At 37.9% G+C, this 25,230-nt stretch overlaps 1 protein-coding gene and 1 long non-coding RNA gene across 3 annotated transcripts in view; one reads left to right on the forward strand and one right to left on the reverse strand.

Moving 5' to 3' along the window:
- grm8a (glutamate receptor, metabotropic 8a) overlaps positions 1 to 25,230 on the forward strand; it is a 301,421-nt gene that overhangs the window by 268,417 nt on the left and 7,774 nt on the right. The window lies entirely within an intron of this gene.
- On the reverse strand, positions 3,788 to 6,772 carry LOC137175824 (uncharacterized). The gene is made up of 3 exons (XR_010925726.1): positions 6,717 to 6,772; positions 5,620 to 5,931; positions 3,788 to 4,803 (listed from the first exon to the last, which is right to left on the reverse strand). It is a non-coding gene; the product is annotated as an uncharacterized lncRNA (long non-coding RNA).

A 25,230-nucleotide genomic window follows, 5' to 3' on the forward strand; every position in this document is an offset into this window, starting at 1 on the left:
AGCCAGTAGTAAAATCTCAGTTATTATGATTTTGCACGCATAAAAGTTGTCAAGTTAACATGAAAATGGGATTCTGTTGCTGTGAAATTTGTATTTAAGATAAGGCTGTTGACACAATCCTACATTCGTGTTCCTGTCCATAGTCCTGGAACCTCCTCCTCTGATGAAGCCACAGTAAATGTCTCAATCATTTTATACTTTGCTGCCAGTAGCCTACTCACCAGCAAGTCACCATTTATCTCTCCACCAGCATGCTTCTTAGCTGCCAGCAAGAAACTCACTGGCAAGTCACCAGTTCAGAATTAAACCTGTCCCCCCAAGTCCCCTCCAGCAGTCCAGAGTCCATGAGCAGACATCACTTTCAGAGAGTGTCCTATGGAATAGATGTGCTTTCAATTGCATCAGCTTTACTTTCCTGTTGTATCACAAAGAAAGTTATTTTAGTGTTAGTGTGTGACCAGGTTTGGTAATGATTGCATCTATTGGACCATAAGTAAAGGAAAGTGCAAAAAGTGCATATCTTTGTGTGAGTGTGATATAAAAATGTCCCCCTATAGACACTGTATTACAGTAGCTTGCAGTAATTTATGTTTACCTAGAAATGGAAAGATGCACAGGTGGTTGCATCCTTGAATCCTCTGTCTCCTCTGGGTAAGGAGTGTATGTATAGATATGTAGATCAAATCTGGACAGTTGACTTTTAGTCTGTTTTTTAAGTCTCATTTAACTTCATTTATCAGGAGTCTTTTATGTTGATGTATCTCAGCCTAATCCCAAAAAATGTCTCTGGCCATATTCACCCAGCAATTCTGAACCTGAAAGGGCATATATTTACATAGATATTAGCATTTATAACTGTTGTGTTATATTTTTAGGATCATATACAAGTTGGAGAATTTGTAAAAGAACAAACATTTGTATTAGGCAATATTTGGGATATTAACATTGAATTAAATGATTACTGTACCTGTGGGGTAAGAGGCCACTTGAAAATCCCACTGAGAATTAACACGGTCTGCAGCTCTGTCAGCTGTTAAATAAGTTTTTCAAATAAAACAAGAGTAGAATGTCTGAAGCAGTGTAGCCTTGAATCTTATTTGTCGGTTATATTGTTTACCTTGTTGTAAGGCAAATTCAAGAATATTACAGCTGGCCAATCCCTGTCCCCATGGCTGACTTCCATTTCATTAGGCGCCTTTCATACCAACATGAGCTCTGTGTGGAAAAAATGCAGCCATTCATTTGAATAGAGGCAGTGTGTTGATGCAGCAGGGATGCCAACACAGAGAGCACAGCAAAACAACAAGGTCGTCCAGCTGTTTACCTCATGATTGTTGTGACGAAAGATAAAACGGTTGCCGCTACGATAACTTTATCTATAAGTAAAACTGCTGTGCTGTTTTGGCATCTGATAAACGCATTAATCTGTAGCTCCAACTCGACTTTCTGGATCATATTTCTTGGTCTAACAGATACCTTAAATAACACTCCCCCACCAAAACATGTAGGGTTGTTCTATTCCAATGTAAAGCTACATTTATTTACCAATGTAATAGCCAATATAATCATTTTAATAATAACTATAAGAATGACTTGCTAGCATTAAATGACTTTAATTCCCTTTGGCTTTTTTAACATGCACATGCTGCCATTAACTCGATTGTAGTGATTTTTTAGTTTTTAAATGGTAGAAAGTAATCACTTAAAGTAATCAAAATAATAAGATCTCTAGGTTTTATTAATACATTTTGGGGGTTATCTCTGCGAAATAATAACAGAACACAGACTGGTTGGCTCTCTTTAGGTCTGGTGTGGCTCTGGTTAAGTTCTGGACTAAAGCCATCACCAAAACTGAGCCATTCAAGCATTTTGCATAAGGACCAGGTATGCTGCTCACAATTGGCTCACTCCTGGTGGATGTATGATTGTGTTACAATTCAGCTCTGGCTGTATGGGCTAGTCCTGGGTTTGGGCTGTCATTCAACTCCAAATGGGGCCATATCTCAGCCTGTTATTTGGTCCATATCTCTGCCAAAAAAAATTTGCTGCTTTTGCACCAAGAAATGTGCCTGTCTGCAAGACAGGATCCTCAGTGGCTTTGTGATTTATGCTGTGGAGAAGTGTGCTTTCTGAGAAGCTCTGATTCTTCTCGATGAGCTATGATCACACACTTGTACACGTACATCACATAATGGTCAGAGAAGTGAGCCGGGCAACAAGTCAAGAGAACGTCTGTTCCCCTGGAATGAGCAATGATCAAGAGGCCTACAAACACACACACACACACACACACACACACACACATATTCGCACCGTGAGCAGTATGATGAGTTATAATGATGAGTGAAGGTGTGACAGATTGAGCCTTCATTCTAAGTTTGTCCACAGTGTGAATAATGACCTTGGATGTTGTCCAGTCTTCCTGTTTTTTTTGTTTTTGTTTTGCACTTTCTCTCTCCTTCTCTTTCTTCTCTATTTTTATCCATCTGTCTCCGAATCGCATGTTTTAGCATCTACCTGCGTTTTCATCCCCTCGTGTAAGGCACTATTCTGGCTGTTGCTTATCATCTGTCTATCTTTCCTTCCACATTTTGTTTTTCAGCTGATTTCTGCCTCTCCATTCATCTCTAATCTCCCCTCCTCTCTCCTGCTGCCTGTCTCTCCAATCCTATAATGCTACCCTGACTCACCTCCTCCTCTTTTTAACTGACTTTTTATCTTTTCTTTCCTGAACCAAACTCTTTTTGGAGTAGTAATTAGAATAGACTGCAGAGTAGACGTTTCTCAACTGTCCTGATGCCCAACCCTACTCAATTGACTCTCTTGATTGATAACTTTTTGTTAATAGTGCTTTCTCTCTCTGTACTGTTTTGTTCTCTTAATGTCCTTCACTTCATTGTTTCTGGTGTCACAGCTTCCTCCGTCTTGTGTTTCATTTTAATGTTGTATTGATTAACAGAGTTTACACGTAACTGAAGTCAAATTACACCTAAAATGTCCTGTGACGGTCACTGACTCTGTTAAACAAAGGCACAGTAGCATTACTACCACCTTTGTGCTAGAACAAAATTAGAAGCCCTTTGATTGTCTCATTCAAAACCACTTATGATTTAGAATTTTGGCCTTGCAAACAATTTACCTTTATTATCCAATGACACAACATCCACAGATACCAGATGGACATAGCAAGAGGCTGTGATAGAGATCTGATGGCAAAGAAAGAGACGCTTACCTTAATAAATGCAAATTTAGAGAATGTAGAGTGAGGTGAAAAATAAAAATGAAAACATACTTACATAGGCCTTGTAGGTGTTAAACTGTGTATCAGTCCTTGATAATCATAGCTATAAAATGCTACAGAAGCTGCAATTAACATATTGTAATGCAGAATCTAAGAAATATCAATATTAGTATCTTGTGATAATGAATACACTGAAAGGTTATTATTTGGCAGTGATGTGTTGTGTATTTGAGACAGGGAGATTCATTTGTTTATGCATTATGTAGCATTAATTAGCTCATGACAAGATTCCCACAATATATATTTTCTTTGATTGCAAATTATGTTGAGGTGCATTCATCCAGAAATTTAATTTTAACACTAAACAAATCTCACATGAAAGTGTTGTGGTCACAAAGAAATTTAATATAAACCATACAGCAAACATTCAGATCCTCTAGGTATGGGATGTCCTACAAAATACGCTACAATGATTTCTTTTAATGATACATAAACAGTATAATACAATAACTATAACTTATGGATTTTAATTATAGAAATGCACTGTCCACATAACAAAGACTGAAAAAAAAATATTCTTGAATATAACATATTTTGAGTTGAGTTTAAGTTATAAATGTAAATAGAAAAGTAGAAATAGTATTTTAACTATTACTGGTGAAAGAAGAGCCACAAATAGATCTCAAAAATAGGTTTACCTTCAATAATTTAGAAATATTAGTGGTAGCACTTGACGTGACACACTGGGACTGAGTGAGTTATTTCACAAAAGTCAACAGTAGGAAAACAGTCTCATTACAAAATTGTCATCACAAAATAAATGAGTTAATTTCCATCATATGTTTCCACTTTTGTATATAAAAATCATTATTTACAGGTCACCAAGGTCAGCTTGACTACAAACATATGATTGACTTTTGACTCTTGATATTACCAAATTGCCCTGTATAATTGCATATATGTAATCATACATACGGTATATACATGCTGACAAATTTATCAATCTATAAATTAATGTAAAAATAAATTTCAGACAATTTTGTACCAGCTGAATTTGAGAACAACATACATGAAGAAACAGTGGTAAAGTGACATCTCACATTGCTGAACTCATGATATGGTATCAACCCCAAATTAAATCCACACTACAATACAATCTATGTTATATCAACAGAGCCTTAAAACTATTAACTATTTCTCCATGAAGAAAATCTCCTCCTCACAAAAAAAAGGTAGCTGTTGCAAGCAGTTTTCATCACTCCAACTGCCGTTCTTGTAGATGGCACCACAGTGGTTAGACAAGGGTGGCTCAGGCTGTTTGCTGTCCTTCCACTGGCTGTAGTACGCTGTCATTTTACTCCACAACCAGAATCCAAAGGCTCGACTCTGCCTCAGACCGATCCAGAATGGACCGTCAACTTTAGTGTAGTTTAACCATTGCATGACAGCCATCTGATCTTCTTCATCCTCAATCCTCAGTGGGCCAGCGTGGTTGGCTTCGCAGTAGTCAAACGCCTGTTCCCAAGTCAAACTTTCATCGATGACTTGAATCCTCACATAACCTGATATAAAACCAGATGAAAAACAGAAGTAAGATTTACAGGTAATAACATAACCACAGAGTTCTACCTGTTCTGTCGGCCATTTGGTGTGTTCATCTATTCCTCTGTTACTTGGAGTTCCCCAGGGGTTAATATGTTGTTTCTACAGCACATTTTTTTTCCTTACATGGTAGTCTGTCTTATCTTTGTGATGGGTCAGTAACTTGTCCAGAATGTTTTAAAGCCTTTTGCCCAGTGCCTGCTGGGAACTCGGATAGCACTTAAAAATACAAACATTCATGGAGGAATGATTTTATGCTGGTGATACCTAGTTGCATTTTTACAGCATCAACTAAGACTTTAAAAGGTCTTTTTAGTCTTGCTTTTACCTAGAATCAGTCATTATCACTCCACTGGCATGTTTTTAAAAACATGTACAGTCCTGCTAAATTTGAGAATTTTACAGTTATCTTTTCACCTGTTTTTACTATTTTATTATTGTTGTACTACTTTTGATGTATTTTAAAAGTCTAGCTGTTGTTTAAAGTGTCTTTACAACAACAATTTTTAACATGGAATGTTTAATATAAAGTGCCATGTTGCAGTAAAATGTATACTGTCATAGTATCTACGGAGTCATTCACTCAGCAGCTATAGGATTTGTCTCTGAATGCCATAATGACCACAATTTGTCTCTCATGCTGTTAAGCTTAAGAGGTGTAGGTCTAATAAGATACAGTGTTCTGGAAATAATGTGGCACAGTGTACTATATTTGAATAATAACTCTATGTTAGGGTTATAGAAATAAAGTTTAGCTCTACTTATTTATTACTTACCTTTGGAGCAAAGTCCATTTCTTTCATTGTCACATTGATATGGATACAATAAATGTGACCCCCGATGAATTGTACAATCTCCATCTGAACCATTTTCCTGTTCCCAATCTCTGAATGTAGAGCAGCCTCCGTCCAGCTACTCCCAATCATCATGCAGGAGTCCAATCCAAAAGCCTGTATTTTTCCCTTCTTTAATCACTGTTTGGTTTTGTATTTTGTTACTGATGTTGACTAAGTCAGTGTAGTATTTTCTGCAGTACTGAAGAGCCTGACACCAGTTCTTCTGATGTTCAATCAGGGCGTACTTCTTATCTACAAAAACAAACATGTTGAAATTATTTTGTTGGGGGCATATCACAGTAAATGAGTAATTCATCATATTTTGTGAGGATAACCGAAAAAAGATAACTTAATCTAAGAAAGCAAGTATGTGAAGTGTCAGTTGCCTTCATTCAGAAGTTAGTGAATAAAAAAAAAAAATCCCCCAAAACCCTAAAACCGACCAACCCAAGGAAGATGGGCTGGAGGCCTCAAAATCCAATTTTTTTTATTTATTTATGTTTTATTATAACAAAATAGTCTGGACACCTATAGGTTTTGTTATTTTAACAAAAAGAAAAGTAAAGGTTGATATCACACAAAGAAATGGCTGAAAGCAGACTTGTCACAGTAATTTAAAGGGCTGTTTTATGTCATTTTGATATTTTTTGTTTTATTAATGCAAGTTTTTGTTTTCAGCTACAAATGTGCACCATCAAATAAATTCTAATATGTTGAAACTTACCTTTGTAGCACATGAAAGGTTTTCTTTCTAAACAACTAAAATGTTTCAACGTGTCATTTTCTATAGCTCCACATATTTGCTCCCTGTTTTGTACATTTACATCTTCTGGATTGAATATGACAGGAGCACCATCTGACGTTGTAAATTTTTTTTCCTGTTTTCTTAATCAGACCAAGCCAGACACCTGTGTCTTCAGGCCATAAATTGTATGTTATTTTAGCATCATCTTCATCATACAGAGTTACTAATGAGGAGTTTTTCTCGTCACATTCTTTCCGTAATGATTTGAAGTACATCTCGTCAGTAAGTTTACCAAAGACTCGTAGACGGTTTAATGCAAATGTAAAGTAAGGAAATCCTGTGAAATGAAAGACAAAACATTATTTATTATTCACTTACTTTACATTTAAAGGTTGGAAAACATACGTATGAACTGTTGAAATTAAGAGTACTTGGTTAAAATAGCATACAGATTGTAACTACAGAACTACAGTATAATGTGTGTTTAATTATTGCATTTTAGTGCAGTAACTAAGAGGTAAGAGTGGAGGTAGATAATAGTGATATAAAAAATGGTAATATACAGTATACTGATAACAATACAGTACACACTGGCACTGTCACACCAGCATGCATACATAGACTGTGTATATACAACACCCACAATATATCTGATGCCCTAAGGCTTTGAGAGAGAGCCGCATGCCAAGAAAGGGACCCTTACCTGAACACAGCACTAACAACACAAGGACCACTTTCATTGTCATGGCAACATTAAAAGCTGTTTTTTTGTGAAATCAGGAAAATACACACAGTGATTAGCATACTAGTCAAAGAGGGAAAGGAGTATACTGTCTTTGCCTTAATAACTTTTAGAAAAACAATTCAGTGTAATTCAGTGTAATTTTGTAGCAAATGAATTACATTATTTCTTTTAGCCGGTGAGTTTAAAAGGTGTCTTTTACCTGCTGTTGTCAGAGGCAGAGTTTTTCTCAGTTTGTCAAATTTGTTTCAGGGTTAAGATGTTTCACCTCTTATATCCTGTGTGAATGTGTGATTTACTGTAAGCTCAAGCCTTTTTTTGTACATGTGTACAAAGTAAAAACAGAGATGGCAACAGATTAATGATTAACTAATGGTGGTCAAGTACAGTGTGGCTGGATGACAGACAGACCATTGTCAGTGTGTTAGTCACTTAGTAACTGAGAAAAACATATTATTTTTCTCCTTTTAAATTTAAGTCCCACTCTACTCAAAAATATGTTTTTCTTCTTGTTCCTACAGTTGGATGTTTAAGCTTCACTGTGCAGAATGATGTATGTGCAGAGTTTGCTAGAAGGCTGTTTTCACATTCATCTGTTGAAGGTGGAAAGTTTCTCTGTGCTCACTGAAAATCTGAGTTTAAGAGGTGTACCTACGAGCAGGGTTTGTGACATCAGAACAAGTTTGGAGGCTAATCGTGGTCCAGTATGCAAATTACGTAAGTGTAATGTGGAGAATGTACACTGAGAATGGACTTTTCAGTGAAGTAGATCTTGTGTCCAGCAGTTCAACTTTTTTTAATGAAAAAATATTTTGCATATTCATAGATTCTGGATTTTTTAATGAGGGAGAAGAAGTAGAAGTAAATTAAATAATTTCTAACAATATAAATTAACTTCAAACCATATCAGACACAAATTATTTTTCAAGGCAGGATATTTTATATTTTTTAAAACATGTCTGGAGGGTATCTTTAATGTTTTCATACTACACAAAACACACACAAACAGAAAAACTGAGGGGTACTACGATGACAATACTTTATGGTACATTGTGACAATAGAAAAAAGGGAAACCATACTAGTCTTTGTGTATTGCAATAGTTTCCATGATTACTGCTGATTGGCAAACCATTTTAATTAAAGGGATACCAAGTAAAGCTGTCTTTCCGTAACTATTACTTATATTTCAGGTACACAAACCGACACAGATCAAAAGATCAAGTAACATGTCACACATGGTAAAAATAAATGCAGCCAATTTAACTCTATGTGTCATGTAAACTTTGCACCCACCAGCTCTGTTTTAGGGATTCAGGTAAAGGAGGGCCTGTGCAAAACACATTATATCAGGACAAGCTGTGCAAGCCTCCTGAAGCTTTCCAAATAAACATGATTTCTATGTGAATCATTTCAAATGCCACCATTTCAAGGGAAATGGCAAAGAAGGGGGAGAGTCAAGCCTACCTACCTCCCTAAAGTGGTTGTTCCCCAGTCCCCATTTGATTTAATATATATATTTTGAAAACATAATTCTCAGTGTTGATTCAGTGGCATTTTTTTCAACATATAAACTGTGACTGCTGTAAAAAATGTTGATTCAAAGTACATTTTTCAATTTCAGCTGTATAGCAACCTTTCTGACCATAACATAGTATTGATTTAACACCTTTTGCCATCTGGGATTAGCTGGGAATTAGCTGAAAGTAATGGATAAACATTTGAAATAATTAGTCAACAATAATAAATAAACGTTATATATATATATATATATGTATATGTGAAGGAGCATTGTGTGCCCTTTAAAATATATTGAATAGTAATATTTCAAGTGCTCTATACTCCATTTTGGATGCTGTACATTTCCTTCAGATCACCAAAACTGCTTCTGTGCATGCAGACATGTATGCTCACTACTGCAAACAAGAGGAGTGACCTCATCATCATTCACATCTCAGTACTGTCATGCCCCATTGGTCACCTCCAGTGCTTTCATAACACTCTGTACATATAAATTACCATTTGTTGGTTTACTCAATCACTCACCGGCCATCTCAGACCTCTGTTGATGCTGAGTGTATGCAGGCCCTTCTACCTCATAACATGTGATGTTGTAACAATGCTGGATGGATGGAATAAAACCCATACAAGAATAACACAACAGCTTTGAACCAAATTAGCTTAGAGTTTAACTTCAGTTTCAAATATTTAGAGCTGTAGTCTGCTGGTCGACTGGTCGATTAGTTGGTCGATATGCTCTTGTCCGACTAAATTGTCATTGGTTGAATAATCTCCATGTTATTTTCATAAGGAGAAAAGTTCTACATCAACAGCTTTCCAGTAGTAATCCATTATTTCCTGCGGCGGGAGGGACAGACTAACAAATTACCTGTGAAAACAGGGGTGTATTCAGAACACTCCTGTTGCTTTCACAACTTTGAACTTGCTCAACCAAATGGAGACTGCTGGGTCTAACTGTTCTGAATGTGCTGAACATTTACTGAATGGTAACGAATTAGGTAACGTAACCATGGAGTAACCCCAGACTCAGAGTATAGGTGTAGCCCTAGCCATCACTATTTCAGTGTCTTTTCAGTTCATGAAAGTTAATTGTAACATTTCAGTGGCCTAAAAAAGTCTTGGTCAGCGTTTGGTTGTACTAAAAGACCCTCTAATGAGTTGGATGTTCAGTTTTTCCGGTAAGTACATTTTGTTTTAATGGTTTTAAGCCTGTTTTTCGCTAGGGGAAATTAGCATTTGCATTATCACAGTTAACCATAGACTGTAAATGCACCGTGCTAAACAAGCTAGCAGCTAGCAGTTAATGTTAGCATCCTCCCTACCCTCCCATCCAAATATGGTCATTCCTCATCACTTCTGGCTCCAAAAATCCAAGATGGCGACGGTCAAAATGCTGGACAACAAAACACACAACACGCAACTTAATGTGCATTGGAGTGAACCTAACAAAGTCCCCATTGAGTGTATATTAATTGGGAAATTTACTGACATTTTCATTCGCTGTGTTTCCAATTGAGCAGATGTGCCTTGAAAATTTACCCATGCAGTTTGTAGAGAACACGGTAGACCCTGTATTATTAGACAAGATAAAAAAAACATGCTTGACTACAAATGGATCCATAGTTTTGTTGAACTCTGTTCTGACAGTGACAAAAAGACTTAAAAATATAGATTCTATATATATAGGTATAATTTCCAATTCTGTATGAGCACACTTTGAGAAAGTTACAGAGGCTGGTAAAAAAAAATACTGTCCTTAGTTCTCTTTTATGACTTGCCAAGAAGAATAAGTAGGTTTTTATCATTATTTTATCTGTATTTGGACTTTTTACTCAAATTCCAGTATGCCTTTGCACAGCTTATCACACCATGTTGTAGCATACTTTAACTGTCACTGGGGATATTGAGCTGCATTTGTTTAGTAATCAAATTATGGCACGAGGGTTGGAGTCACCACGAACATACTGTGGGCATCGACTGTATGAATAGCCCTGTGTATCGGGGATGATATACACATTCATTCAGAAATTTGTTTTTGGTGAATATTTACTTTTAGACTTGCTGTTTTGGCTTGCTGGGAGGATTTTTAAGGTCACAGTAGTGTCATTTCCTATCTTTATTTATATTAAACCCAAAACTTAATCATATCCAGACTTTCCTCTCACTTTTCAAGACTACTGGTCTATAAGTTGTCAGTGTAACTGAACTATTTCAATTATTATGTGTTTTATGTAATTATAAGCTTAGGACGTAATCATACCCAAAAGCTAATTTCATAATCAAATTGTGAAAATATGACATTTAGTAGTCCCCTTCTTTCATGTCCTTTAGGTTTAGTTTAGTGAGTGCAATAGATTCTACACAGTATTCTACATAGTATGTTTCTACACGAGTAGAAACGCTACTGTACATGCATTAACTGTTTTGGGACAAGCATCTGTACAATACTTTCTCAATCCTCTAAAAATCTAATTAAAGCTTAATTTAAAACACCTGCCAGTAATAAGAATGGCTGGACTCAACTATGTAAGTTTCCTGTACACTAGATATTGCATTCGTTGCTAAGTGATGCATATACAAATAATGAAGTGTACAGTGCATTAAGTGTGATTTACAATACTGTTAAGATTCTGGGCCAAAAAAAATTGTCTTGGTAGATTTAAAACATGACCAAACTTTAAAACAATGTGTGTACATAAGGAGGGGTCGGAAATAGAGTTATACTTGTTCATCTTCACACAGTCTCACATTTGAATTTCAAATAAGAAAACACTGTAAATTTGCAAATGTATCTGGCTCTCTCCCGTTTATAGCAAACAGTGACATTGATGGTGTTTGGGCTAGTCACATAAGGTCACTGATTGGTGTAGAGGGGAACAGGGTGTCATTAAAAACATATTATAAGGACAGACACTCCAGTCCTCAAGCCAGTGTTAAACATAGAGACGTATTACAAGGATCTAAAGAATCTTAACACACATTTGATGTTTTTAAGATCTGAGAATAAGCTCAAGTGGGGAAAAGTCATATGCAGGTCACAAGTATTGTGTAATAAGGTTTGTTCAAATGGTTGATGGTTGAAAGAATGGGTATATACATCATTCAGATCCTTCAATTATACAAAATACTTGTATATTGTGTCTTTAAAGATCCCGTTCAGATATGTTTTAAGACATAAGAAAACAATCTTTGAATAATACATTTTGTCTAATGCGGAGTTCAGTTACCTTGTTAAAACTATTAAAATGACATCCACTCCTTCTCCTTCATTGAAAAATCCAGAATCTATGAATATGAAAAGAGATTTAAAAAAAAACAAAAACAAAAAACGCATGTTAATTCAACCTGTAAATGCACTTTGAACGCATTGTGATTGGATCAGCCAGACCACATGTGAAGGTGTTTGGGTTTGCATTGTGATTGGATCTCATCCAGGTGTAAATGCAATCCATACAGCATGACCACTTTCATAGGAAAAAAATCAGCCCAGTAAGATGAAGGTCACCTACCTCCACCTCTCCCTGTCAGCTAAAGCAAGCCCCGCAAAGTTTCAAGTAGTAGCAGTAGCTATAAGTCCTCCCTCACAAAAATTGGTTCAGAAATCAGTGACGTCCTTTAGTTTCCTCATATTGGGATTCCTGGTATTTGTTGACAAGTCCACCAGCTCCGCCTAGCTAATTTACATATTGAGATCCAATAACAATGCGGGCACAATTGAGAAGACAAGAACACATTTCATTACCAGGTGTAAATGCAAAGACCCATAAATCAGATGTCATTACAATGTATTCAGATACAGATCACATGTTAATACCAGGTGTAAATGGGGCCTAAGTTGCATACTGGACCACAATTTGCTCCACAAATCATGCTTATAAGTGTCCATCTTAATCTCAGATTTAAGGTGAGCACAGAGAAATTTTCCACTTTCAGCAGATGAATTTGCCAACTGCCCTCTAGCGCCAATCTGTACATATATCATTCTGTATAGTGAAGGCCAAACATCCAAATGTAAGTAACAACATGCAAAACACATTGACACATCCTCCCCTCTCTGTCCTCTTGTTGACTTTAACATCAGTACTAGTCATCAGGCCACACAGAAACCAGAAGTACTGTATTCCCACAACTGAAACACTGTCTTGCTGACACCCAGTGTCATGATGAAGAGGACACATTACCTGAAGTCACATCAGTGCAATGTTAGCGCAGTAATCTACTGTAAATTATCCTCAAAAGACAGCCCACATCAATGATTCAAGCCCTATCCATTAACATTTAATTTCCTGGTACTCACTCAACATCCTCCCTGTGCCATCTCGTTTTATGATGCCTTAAATATTGAACAGCCTCAACATCATTATAACTGATATGATTGTTTTATTTAGTGTCATTCAGCCACAAATAAAGAGGAACAAAGAAAAAGTGACACAGTAATTATGCATACAGCTCAGGTCTGAGTTTGTTCTGAGGCTTTCAGGCATTCATTTTCTGCCACCAACTCAATACAATGGAGATAAATGGAATTTTACTTGTGGTTTCTTTAAGTATTCAAAAATGACACTCAATAAGATATACCAAGACATTAAAGAAACGGTCCTAGTTACACTTACTTATACACAGAGTTTCACAGGATGATATCTCCAGTTCTTACATAACATAAAACCAGAACTATTTGCATAAAACACCACCAGGGATAAGTGATAAATGTGTTTTGGGGATTGAAGTGAAATGCCCCTTACAAGATTTATCCAATTTGATACTTGTTGCAAGGTAAACTTTAACAAATCCATAACTCATTTCCAATCTTTGCAAATATTAGAATGTAAAAGTTTGTTTTCTCTTTTTGGAAACGGATAGGAGTGCATTTTCATGCAGCAGAGAAGGCTTGTGAAGGACACATTTCCAAGTCAGGTACTGCATCATTGCTTGACGCATACCATTCAAGCAATGCACTCAAGTGCATGCACGGCACTTAAGTCAAGGCCTGAATCAGGCTCTTTGTGAGTATTTATGTGTGTATGCGGCCACAGATTGCATGTGTGTGCTTGAAGTGAGGTTGTAGTGCATTCATGCTGTCTTCCAGGGTCCAGTATATGTGTCAGTACACACACACATTCATGTGCCAACTCCCTTGTGTAGGTGTGAGGCGGCAGTGACCGAGACTACTGATGAAATAGTGGGGAAAGCTGATAGATAAAGGGAGATGTCAACTGGATTCAATTGCAGTTGAAGCCATTTTACCAACAGTGCTGTGAGACATTTAACCAGGCCTGTGTCTGGCTTTTAAGCTGCATGTGCGTTTGTGCAGTGTGTGTGTGTTTGTGTGTTTGTCTGTGTGAGTGAGAGAGGTGTCTGTGGCTCAGGAGGTAGAATGGTTCATCCCCTAACTGTAAATTGTAAAGTGCAGTCCATTGGCAGTGGCTATAAACTGCTGATTGCCAGCCAGTCTCTTCTGGCACCAGAACAGCAGTTGAACGTGGATTATTCCCCAGTGAAACTTTAAGTTCAAGTTTGTGTCATGTCATCAACTGTTTACTCAGTCTTTACTCATTCATCATCTTTGGTCATTTATCATATTCGTCTCTATCTCTCTTGTTGTCTGTTCCGTTTCTGCTCTCTGATATCTGATACAGTATCTAACCCAATCAATACAACCCTGTGACCTATCTCATAGCACCATCAATGACCCAAACTTTAAATTTTTAAATGGCCATTTCTCCTGCCTCCTTAAACTGACATTATGTTTATCTGAAGATACACATAAACATCTCTGCCAACCTAAACAGAGAAGGGTATTATAGGTGATGGTGGACCACAGAGACACACCCTTCAAATCTCAAACAGGTTGTTTGGTTCGTTCAATTCCTATTGGGAGGTGCGTCCCAAGCAGAGATGGAAAACAAAAGTTATTCCTGTTAAATACAAGTAAAAAAGCATAGACTGTCAGTGAAGATGGACGTAGCAAGGTGTGATGTCACCTATTGTTTTGCATTGGAGTCGGTTTGAAGACCGGAGTTGCCACTTATAGTCAGGCCATCCTTTCTGTTTGGAGCAAGGACCTTTCAAATAAGGGAGTGCAGGGTGTTACCTTTCATGCTCTGGAGACAAGCCCTGCTACCTCGGACCGAAGTGAATGCAAGCTTACTGGGAACACTGAGATATGTACAGTACCAGTAAAAAGATTGGACACACTTTCTCATTCAGATGAATGGGAAAGTGCCTCCAAACTTTTGACATGGGACCCCTTCAGACTCTAAGACTTAGTCTTTGAAGCCTAAAAATTGATGCTCCATATATTTGACTTTTCCCTGGTATTTCTGTCCCTATTACATTTATTTGTGCCAAGACTTCAGCTGACCACAAGTTGTCAGGCAGTAACTATGTCTCTATGGAAACAGTGTACTTTTAACCAGGCAGGAAAGTCTAGAGGAGGAGGAGGAGAACAAAGTAGCGAAGAGGAGGGGAAGATGGCTTAAAGCTTATTCATGCTTCATGCAAAAAAAAGACATAATTTCAGAGAAAATGGCAGGCTGTGTTGGCCATCACATTTTGTATTTCACTTCACACCCGCTGCTTTCCTTATATCACAGTACTTACACACCATGAAGAGCTGCTTACAACTGCATTATCAAGCCATGACAAAATTGCTTTGATGCAAAATATCTGTTTTTAGGAGATCTCAAGTTTCTACGAGTTGATTTTCTTTGCCAAAAATGATGAATAAATGGAAACCATTGGCTGCCTGAAATGTAGGAAATCAATCTGAATATTCTTTTAAAAAACTATGAATTTTGAAGATGCACTTCATGAGTGTGCCTAGTTGTCACCTTGCTCCCTCAGCCCCTAAAGCGTTGATCTCACGAAGTTCCCCTGAGTTTTCAGTGTAATGGAAAGGCACTTAAAGTGGCAGTGGGATTTCTCGAAGGAAATGTGCCGTCAACAAGTGTCAGAGACAACAAGTGAGAGAAACGAAAGGTGGGCCGGGAGGAGGGGGGAAAAAAGGAGAAAAAGACAAAACCTAAGGATTAAGGAGAAGGAAGTCAGGTGGAGGCTTTAGATGTAAATGAAGAACAGGAGGAAGTGAAGAGGTAGAAGTAGGGAATAGTAAGGGTAGGAAAGTAGTGACGGAAGGGATTAAGAATAAGAAAGAGATGAGAATAATGAGGAAAAAGGAAAAGATGATTTTTTTATGAGGATGAGGGACAAACAGGACAGCAGTGTTAGAAAGACGGAGGAAGGGTGGAGAAAGACAGACAGTAAGATGTGGAGAAATACAGCAATTTGAGGAATAGTGCTTGACAACAGAGAGAACCACATGCATCAATTAACAACACTAACTCATTCAGTTTTTTATGAACCACATTGATCTTGGAAGTTTTTATTTAGCTTTTTTTTTTTCTGTGAGGCAAAACATATTCGCCTCCAGACTTTACTCTCATGCACTGCATTATATCAAAGGACAGGAGGATCTGGAAATTACCTGTTGCCTCCACAGTAATATAGACACAGATGCATATATTACATTTCACAGGAGAGTTATTTACATCAAGGTAATATACAGTAGTTCACACATTTCTCTTTCTGCCAAACAATGTTCCTTACCTGCATATTGCACAGGTGATAGAACAAGACTGAACACGATTGCAAGAAACCCTTTTCCATTACTTAAAACCAATGATGAAGTAGAGGCAGTAAGAAAGCATTGTTGATCTATGAATTTTATAGTTCTTTTGAGCTAGTAAAATATATTTGGCTCACCTTTGGTAGCTCCTTAACAGGCATTAAAAGGAAGAAAATGAAATTGAGCAACACTGTTGAAACAGTGGAGCTCTTACAGTATCTGCACACTATTTTGAGCCTCCAGGAGACAGTTTTACTAAAGGAAATGAACTTCAAAATAATTACTGCTCAGAAAATACAACCCATCACTAGTCACTCATAAATGTATGACTCTTTTTGAGATATTTATTGCAACATAGTTATGTCTTTGGGGCTGCCGTGTCTCAGGAGGCAGAGCGGGTCGTCCACTAATCAGGAGATCAGTGGTTCAATCCCTGGCTCCTCCAGTCCGCATGTGGAAGTGTCCTTGGGCAAGATACTGAACCATCAATTGCTCCTGATGGCTGTGTTGTGTGAATGTGTTTGTGTATGTGAATGTGCATTAGATTAGATCCTGATGAGCAGGTTGGCACCTTGCATGGAAGTCTCTGCCATCAGTCTATGAATGTGTATGTGAATGGATGAATGTTGACATGTACTGTAAAGTGCTTTGAGTGGTTGGAAGACTAGAAAGATGCTATATAAATGTAGTCCATTTACCATTTCATGCTGATGTTCCACTATTTGTTTTTTTTAAATGCACAGGCACAGAGGTAAACATAAATTGGGCACTTCATTTATGCCACACATCAAAGACTTCAAAAATTGTATCGATGGAGGTTGCTCATGAGTAAAAGACTGTGCTAGAGAGCAGATATTGCACTGCTGAGGGGTCCTCTGAAGGGTAACAACTACAGGTCTTGAAACTGAAGCCACTGAGGCTGATGTCACATGTAGTCAGGATTCTCCTCACTCTTTAAGTCCCTCACTGACATACTCTGTCATTTTATTTCTGTTTTTTTTTTCTTTTCTATATATCTCACTCTTTCATTCTCTCTCTGCCACTGTTGTGTTTTTCTCTTCTCATCTCCTCGCTTTCAACCCATCTTCTTTTTCAGTGTCTGGCTTCATTCTTAGTCATTCCCAGTATGTCTCTGTCTCTCTGACTAACTTTTTGTCTTTCTTCCATATATATAGTCTCTCTACTTGTCAGTTTTCTGTAGAATGTCACATATAACCTTTTACCTCTCCTGTCTGCCTGTGTTTTTCCTCTTTCTTTGTTTTTTTCTTTTCTCATGCATGCAGACAGGAAATAAAAAATTGATTTATTCACATGAACATGCAGGGAAATGTTTTCTCTGATCCATGTGCAAATTTACTGAAATTTCCTTAATCAGTAAATTTGCAAGTTTACCAAAATTTCCTGGTAGTAGTAATCAGTATAAGCCTAGACTGCTGGGGGACTTCCCATGATACACTGAGCTTCTCTCTCATCCTCCCCCTCCCCATCTGTACACATTCATGTCCCATTAATGCATGTTAATAACGTAGCTTCTTCCCCGGAGTTTTTGTGCTTTCTTGTCTCGCAGGTTTCTATGGATTGTGGTTGAGGACATATAGTCATATTTCTATTTTTATTATAGTTGTTATTGTTATTATTGTTGTTGCTATGCATCTCTGTATCTCTCACTCTGTCTATCTCTCCCTTCTCCCCCTCTCTTTCTCTCTCTCTCAACCTAGCCGGTCAAGGCAGATGGCCACCCACTTAGAGCCTGGTTCTGTTTGAGGATTCTTCCCATTAAAGGGGAGTTTTTCCTTGCCACTGTCGCCAAGTGCTTGCTCATGAGGGAATGTTGGGTCTATGTAAATTAGAAAGTATGGTCTTGACCTGCTCTATATCAAAAGTATCATAAGATAACTTTTGTTGTGATTTGGCGCTATATAAATAAAATTGACTTGACTTAAATTTGCTGATTTACAAAGACAGCACCTCATTATGTAATCAACTCTTGACTTGAGCTCAGCAGGTGCACCTCAGTGTTGGGATTTTATCTGAAATCCCCAAGTTCGGAAAAGAAATGATAATAGTGATCCTAACTCCAAAACATTTCCACAGCCTGCAGCTCCACCTAAGAATAAAATATGCTATAGACCAATATTTAAACAAAATTATATTATATTGTAATGCAATTAGAATCATTACATAGAGACTGCATGGAGAGATGGAGAGAGCAGGTGGAGGGTGTTCTGTATGTGGTATTGACACAGCCGATGTCTCACGAGAGTACTCAGGTAAATGCCAAATGCACACTGTAAACATCTTAGTGCCGTTGCTATCCTATGGTGATTTCACAGCACATTGAACACCACGTTCAAATTCAAGTGACTGAGCAAATAATCAAAACTCCGCACCCTCTGTTTGCTGCTACAAAATAGTCACATTGTTCATTTATTCATTCATTCTATTCTTTTTAAATTTATTTTGAGTGAACAAATGCAGTTCAGCTTTCTACATTTTTGCACCTCATTTTTACAACACTCACCCTACTAACACCTGCTCTGCAGTCTGAGATTTTTCCATGGAAACCTGGCTCCTGCAAATTGAGTGAACTTTAGTAAATCCAATGTAATTCATGATGAAACCTTGTTAAGAGAATGGTTAGGGGTTTGTGTGATTCACCTTTAAATGCATATACAGTAAGGAGGGAGGCAATTTCACTGCAATATCTGCCTTTTGCGCCTGTTTGACGCATAAATTGTTAAGGGTAGAATGAATCACATATGCACCTGAAAACTGTCATAAAAGCGTTACATATACATCATAAATGTTGAATATCACTTGAAACAGTCATCGGTTGACCCTGGAATAAATGACTAGTGATTCAACTTGGGTAGGAGCCATTCTTCTCATCAGAGCTCTGCTTTCTCTTCTCTTCTTCATTGATTCATTCCTTGATCTTTCCAACCTTTAACTTTCCTTGACACAAATTCCTGTTGAGGGGGTCGGTTTGGCGAAATTAAATGAGATGCATGTGATTTTTAACTTTGTTTGATTCACCCTCGCTGAGATGGTCACAGTGAATGGTCGTGCTGAATAACTTGCGTATTGAACACAAATTGTCTCTGGCTGTGAAATCGATGACAGAGGACTTATTGGAGTAAGTGTTTGCATCAGCACTAAATAGATCATGTTTTTTTTCTTTTCTTTGTGTTACTCGGTTACACTTCTTGTCTGGTGCATTTTCTATCTGCCATCGGCTGTGTTTCTTCCTGCCCGACTGTCTATCTGCCTTCCTGGTTTTCTTTTAACCTCTCTTGCTCTTTTGTCTGTCTTCTTGTCTGTATCTCTAGTTTTCAAAGCAAGGTAAAAAAAAAAATCAATGTTTCCTGTTGTGTTGCTGCCACTGTATATGTGTTCATGACCAGATTATACTTTTCTTAGTCAAAGCAATATTCTCCGCCTGCCTAGCTGTAAGGTCAGGATCTACATTGAATGGCTCAGTAATCCTCTCTCAAAACGAATCTCTTGCTCTCTCTCAGTTTTTTCCCACTCTTGATGAATGCACCTCGCCCACTCTGACTTTATCATTCTGTTTTTATCAACATCTTTCTTCAGTCTTACCCTGTATTTCCACCTGCCTCTGTGTCTTCCCTCATTCTCTCAGCCTCGTTCTCTCTATGCTTATAATAATTCAGGTTCTTCTTCCATGCCTAGCTATTCATAAAGCGCCAGTGATCCAGGAAAAATGCTTCAGAGGCATTGTTGCTCTGGATGTTGAACAGTAGCGTTGTGCCTGTTCTGCCAGTCTGGGCTGTGTTTCCTTCTGCACAGTTGACTGGGCCAGATCTGTATTGGGCCCAGCTAATTTTGTATAAAAACAAATCTGTGAGCCTCTCTCTCTCTCTCTCTCTCTCTGTCTCTCCTCACCCTTTTCCCTCTTGTTAGCCATATCAGCTTTATAGGAAGTGAGAGTAAACCAAAACAGTCAAGATGCAGGCAGTAAAAAACGATGAGCTCTGTAGAGATGAGGAGAGCTGGAGAGTTGGGTGATAATCAAATAAATTAACTCTCACATTACATGTTGTCACTTGACCCATTGTTAACATAAAAGTGTTAACTAGTGCAGCACATTTCATATATCATATCATATCATGCACTTTTCCAGGTCTAAATTTATATTCTGGGGCTCTGCTGGAATATCTTTGCATGATTTACAGTTTTTAAAAAATCCTTATTTATCTTATACTGACCCTTTATGCAGCCTCTCAGTTCAGCCTCTGTCTGAAACAGGCTGTTTTAGCTCTTGTCTCTTTAAGGCCCCCCTCCCGATGAGCCCTCTCTGTTCTTAACTAGTCAGCTTCCAAGAGTTGTTGTTGTATTGTATTTATTGGGACCACGTACAGTGTTAAACATAAAGTTAGCTGAGGTTAATTTTCGTCTGCAGTCCCTTAAAATTAAAATATATAAGAGCACAATAACAAACAGTTGCCCCCTCACTTCTTATTCTCATTCTTTACTCAAAATGTCAACTTCTCAAATACATCCGTACATTTTCGCGCTGACACCTGATCTGATATCATGTTTTGGAACTTTGACTATGTTTAACATAGACATCCAACATTATAACAGTATATAAATGACAAGAAAGCAGAAGAGGTATGTCATGTTCCCTTCAAGTGAAAAAAAAAAAACTTCTACTACACCCTACTAGCTGGTGCTAAAACTGAAAGAACATATTTATCAGGGTCTAACCACACAGATAATCATTATAATTGATCTTGTACCTGACAGGGTTACAGAAGTAGCATGAATATCCCAGATACTGTCAAGTGCTTAATTAAGCAACAATAAAGAATAACTCAGAATTAATGAACATTTGTGCAAACGTCAGAAAGGAAAAACAATATCCACATTCATCATGCTCCCTGTGAGCTTTACTTCATGTTTCACGCAATGTGGGTGCTTATCTGGAAACCACAAATGACAAGTTTATTATGTTAATCTGCCTGCCAATACAGCTCCTCACAAAATTAGATTACTTCAAAGGATTTCAGATTGTGATGAAAAATTCAGTTGGGTCTTACCAGATGGAACATTTTGAATTATTATTTTTAGATAAGATTTGGAAAACAACCTGTTCATTACAGTTTGTTAAGCAACCTTTCTAATTACTGATACTTCCATTATTGAGAAATCAGAGTCTGATAATGTTGTGTGGCCTGCACTCATGTTTCATGTTTCCTGCTGTGACAGACAGATATATATATATATATATTTTTTTTTTTTTTATTACTGGCTTTGTTACGCTGTCTTTACTATTATTTTAAGGTGTTTTAAGTGGCAAAATGAGCCTAAAATGTTAGATCATTTTAAAAATGAAGTGTCATTTGTTGAAATGATTCCATACACAATATTATTGCTTCTTTTTCTTGGTTTGGCATTTCACCCCTTTTCTCCTCATTTTGGATGGCCTATTCCCCCTTCTCACACTCATTATTTTAAAGACTGGGGCTCTGCTCAACTCATGAGCAGACACAGGGAAAGAGATGACCGGCTGTGTTTGAAAGCGTTTTGTTAAAACCATTTTCATCCTTCCCCTGCAGTCCTGTTGGAGTCTGTGCATGGTTGGTGCTTAGTTGGCTCTGCTGACTCACAGGGAGGCAGAGACAAAAGTCCAGAGCCTAGCGGGGAGAACAAAGATGACCAAAGTCTGCCGGAAAACTTTGATGCATGTTCTTTCATGTTGAAACTCCAGAATCCTTTTGGAAGTGTTGGAAATAAGACGAGTGAGAATTTTATTTCAGTTGCATTCTTGCTCTCTTGTTCGCTCTCATTCTCTCTTTTGCCCTTTCTCACTCATATTGACTCAAATGGGGAAAAAAAAGATGGAAGTTTTCTCCTTTCTTGATATCCTTCTCTCCCAGGATTCTCTCTGTTCTGCTGAGTCATTTACTGTTGTGCCACAGTCAGTGCTGTTTAGAAGCCACCGACAATGTAGCATGGCTGAATTCCTTGCTGGGGAAAACAAGCACCAACCGATTTTCCTTTCCTTTGAAAATTTAAAACCCAAATCTAATCTTGTCCCTCGCTATCAAATTAGCAATTAAAATTGCAAACAATAGTGTGGCTGGTTTCACTGTTCTCTGTGCCACCCTGGGGCGATCAGGCCTCGCATTTCCAAAGATTTTTAAATGTCACAGTGAAAGAAGTTGAAAAAGACCATTACCAGTGACATTTTATTTTGTATGTGTGTGTGGCATTAGAGAGCACAAACACACTTACACTGAGAATGAAGTGCATTTTCCCCAATTCAAATACAAGACCTTAGGTTGTATGAGATTAGTGCCTATTCATCGCTTGTTTTGTACTCCACTTTCTGTTTAGTGTAGTGTCTCCTTTTACCCTCAGTTTCACCCGCTGTGTTAGGCATTTTGTTTTATGAAAAATGCACCCTTCACTGCGTCCTTTACAAAAACAGAGACATAGAATTAGGATCACAGCTTCTTCTGCTAATGTGCATATGTGTGGATATGGATATTTTCGGGCGTTGGAGATTTCTGTTGGATCATATTCCTAATATCTCTCTCGTTTGGAGCTGCAAAACTTGCCATCACACAACTTGTATTAAATCATGTTAATAATTAAATAATTCCTAGAACAGATGCCATTTTTAAGCCTCTACTTCTGAGTCAACATAGCCATAATGTTCTTTTCTGACCCTGCTCACACTGTTATAAACCTAAATGTGATTTGAGGAAGTGATACTATCCCACAGGCACTGGTAGGAATTATAGGGGCCCTTAACAAGATGTGACTCTGGGCACATTAAAAAACTCCATCAATCTCAGACTTTATGGGTCCCCTCCTCTGGAGCTCAGGGCTGCCTGACTCATTACCTCTACTCTACTCACTCCACTTCCTTTATGCATTGCCTTCAACCAACTGAAGCCCATTAGGTAACGTACTATACGGTATGACCTGTTGTCATTGGGGTACAGTTTTAAAGTGTTAGACGGTTAAATTCAAACATAAATTGAGATTTTTAACTCCAAACTGTTATATAACAATGTGTAAATCCTATCTGAATAATGTTACAGGTAGCGCTGGGGCAGTAAATTGAAACCATGTTACCAAATTTCTAGGCTTTGGAGAAAATAGATCCTGGGGGATCCTGAGGCATTCCCAAGCCAGATTGGATATCTAATTCCCTCCAGCGTGTTCTGGTTCTGATCCAAGGTCTCCTCCCTGTTAAACGTGCCAAGAATACCTCCACACCCAGGTGTCAGGAGGCGTCCTGATCAGATGCCTGCAACACCTCATCTTGCTCCTTTTAATACAAAGTAGCAGCATTTCTACTCTGAGGTCCTTCCAGATGTCTGAGCTTCTTACCCTGTCCCTTGGGGGTGAGCCCAGACACCACGAAGAAATATTATGACAAATCCACAATCTCATTCTTTTGGTCACTACCCAAAGCTGATGATTCAGGGTGAGGGATGGAAAGTGCTCAGCTCCCTCTTCTTACAACAGTATGGTTTTCACATCACTACAGTATGGCCTGAATCAATTTGCATGATGATCTTAAGCTTCATCTTGCTCTGCCTCAAGAACTATATCCCAAAATATTTGAACTTATCGCATCACATTCAACTGTATACCTGGTGCAGCCTTATTGAATTTGGCAGAATGTCCTTCCCTGCGGCTTCCTAAACTCCTCCAACACCAAAGATTTTGCTTCAGTGATCACATAGTGTGAAGCTCTTCAGGCCTGCCCATACTGTTCTACTGATATACTTTTTGTTGAATACAGCTTAAAGGAAAAGTTGGACATTTTGGGAAAAATATATATTTACTCTCTTGCCAAGAGGTAGATGAGAAGAGCAATACTTTTATTGCGAGTGGTATTTCCCCTAAAAGAGAATAAGCATAATTCCTGAACTTAAATTTTCCTTTAGCTCACAGATTCAAATTCATGCATTTTTAGTCACAAGGGCTATGCAGTACCCTGCATTTGATCATAAACTCTAGCCAGAAACTAGATTTAGAGTTTTCACATCACTACAGCTTTGTATTTACATCTCAACACAACAGTGACCAGCTGTTGGTGATACCGCTATAGGTAGACTTATAGAGCGCAGTCATGATCCTCTGTCAATCATAGCGAGGATTTACGGTATATCCAGTAATAAGCCCAGTGACCCAGAGAAAGATATGTCAAACCGCAGTAATAAACCTGTAAACCACCAATCATAGGAAGAAAAAAACAACAGCAATACTGGGTTGCATCAGCTGTGAATCAACTTATGGATTTAAAGCAGGAGGCCAAGAGCTACGGTGCAGGGTATAAATTCTGCAAATGAAAATGGACAACATGGGGGTGGATATGAATGGTTGGGCTGGTGTGCGTGTGTGTATGTGTGTGTGTGTGTGTGAGAAGCTGTGAATAAGGAAAAGGAGGATCCTTGGATGACATCGGGACTGCTACGAGTCATCAGTTCCCGATACTGCTATTCATGAATCACTTTAACAAATGGCTAAGAGTGTGTGCATGTGTGTATATGAATGTGTGTGCATGAACGTATATCTGTTGGCAAAGGAAAAGCAAAACAGGATCCTACATTGAAGTTTACAGATTATAGGCATAGCTATAGTATATGTCAACACCCTTGAGTTATGGATTGGCTTTCTCTATCTGCCCGCTCATCTGACTGATCTGTCTGTCAAAAATAAAATATCTGATGAAAACTCACAGATTCTGACAGAATTTAGTGAGTCTGGGAGTGTCGCTTTCTAAATTTAAATATTGCAGACATACAGTAACTAGTCTGATTTTGACAAAGCATGCAACGATGATGCATCGTGGTTTCCACCCTTTAAAACTGTATACTTATACTACATACTTTTATGATGTCTGGTATAAACGGCGCATTAAAGTTGAATAAAGA

The sequence above is a fragment of the Thunnus thynnus genome, chromosome 23 (assembly GCF_963924715.1).
Source record: "Thunnus thynnus chromosome 23, fThuThy2.1, whole genome shotgun sequence".
Taxonomy (NCBI): Eukaryota; Metazoa; Chordata; class Actinopteri; order Scombriformes; family Scombridae; genus Thunnus; species Thunnus thynnus.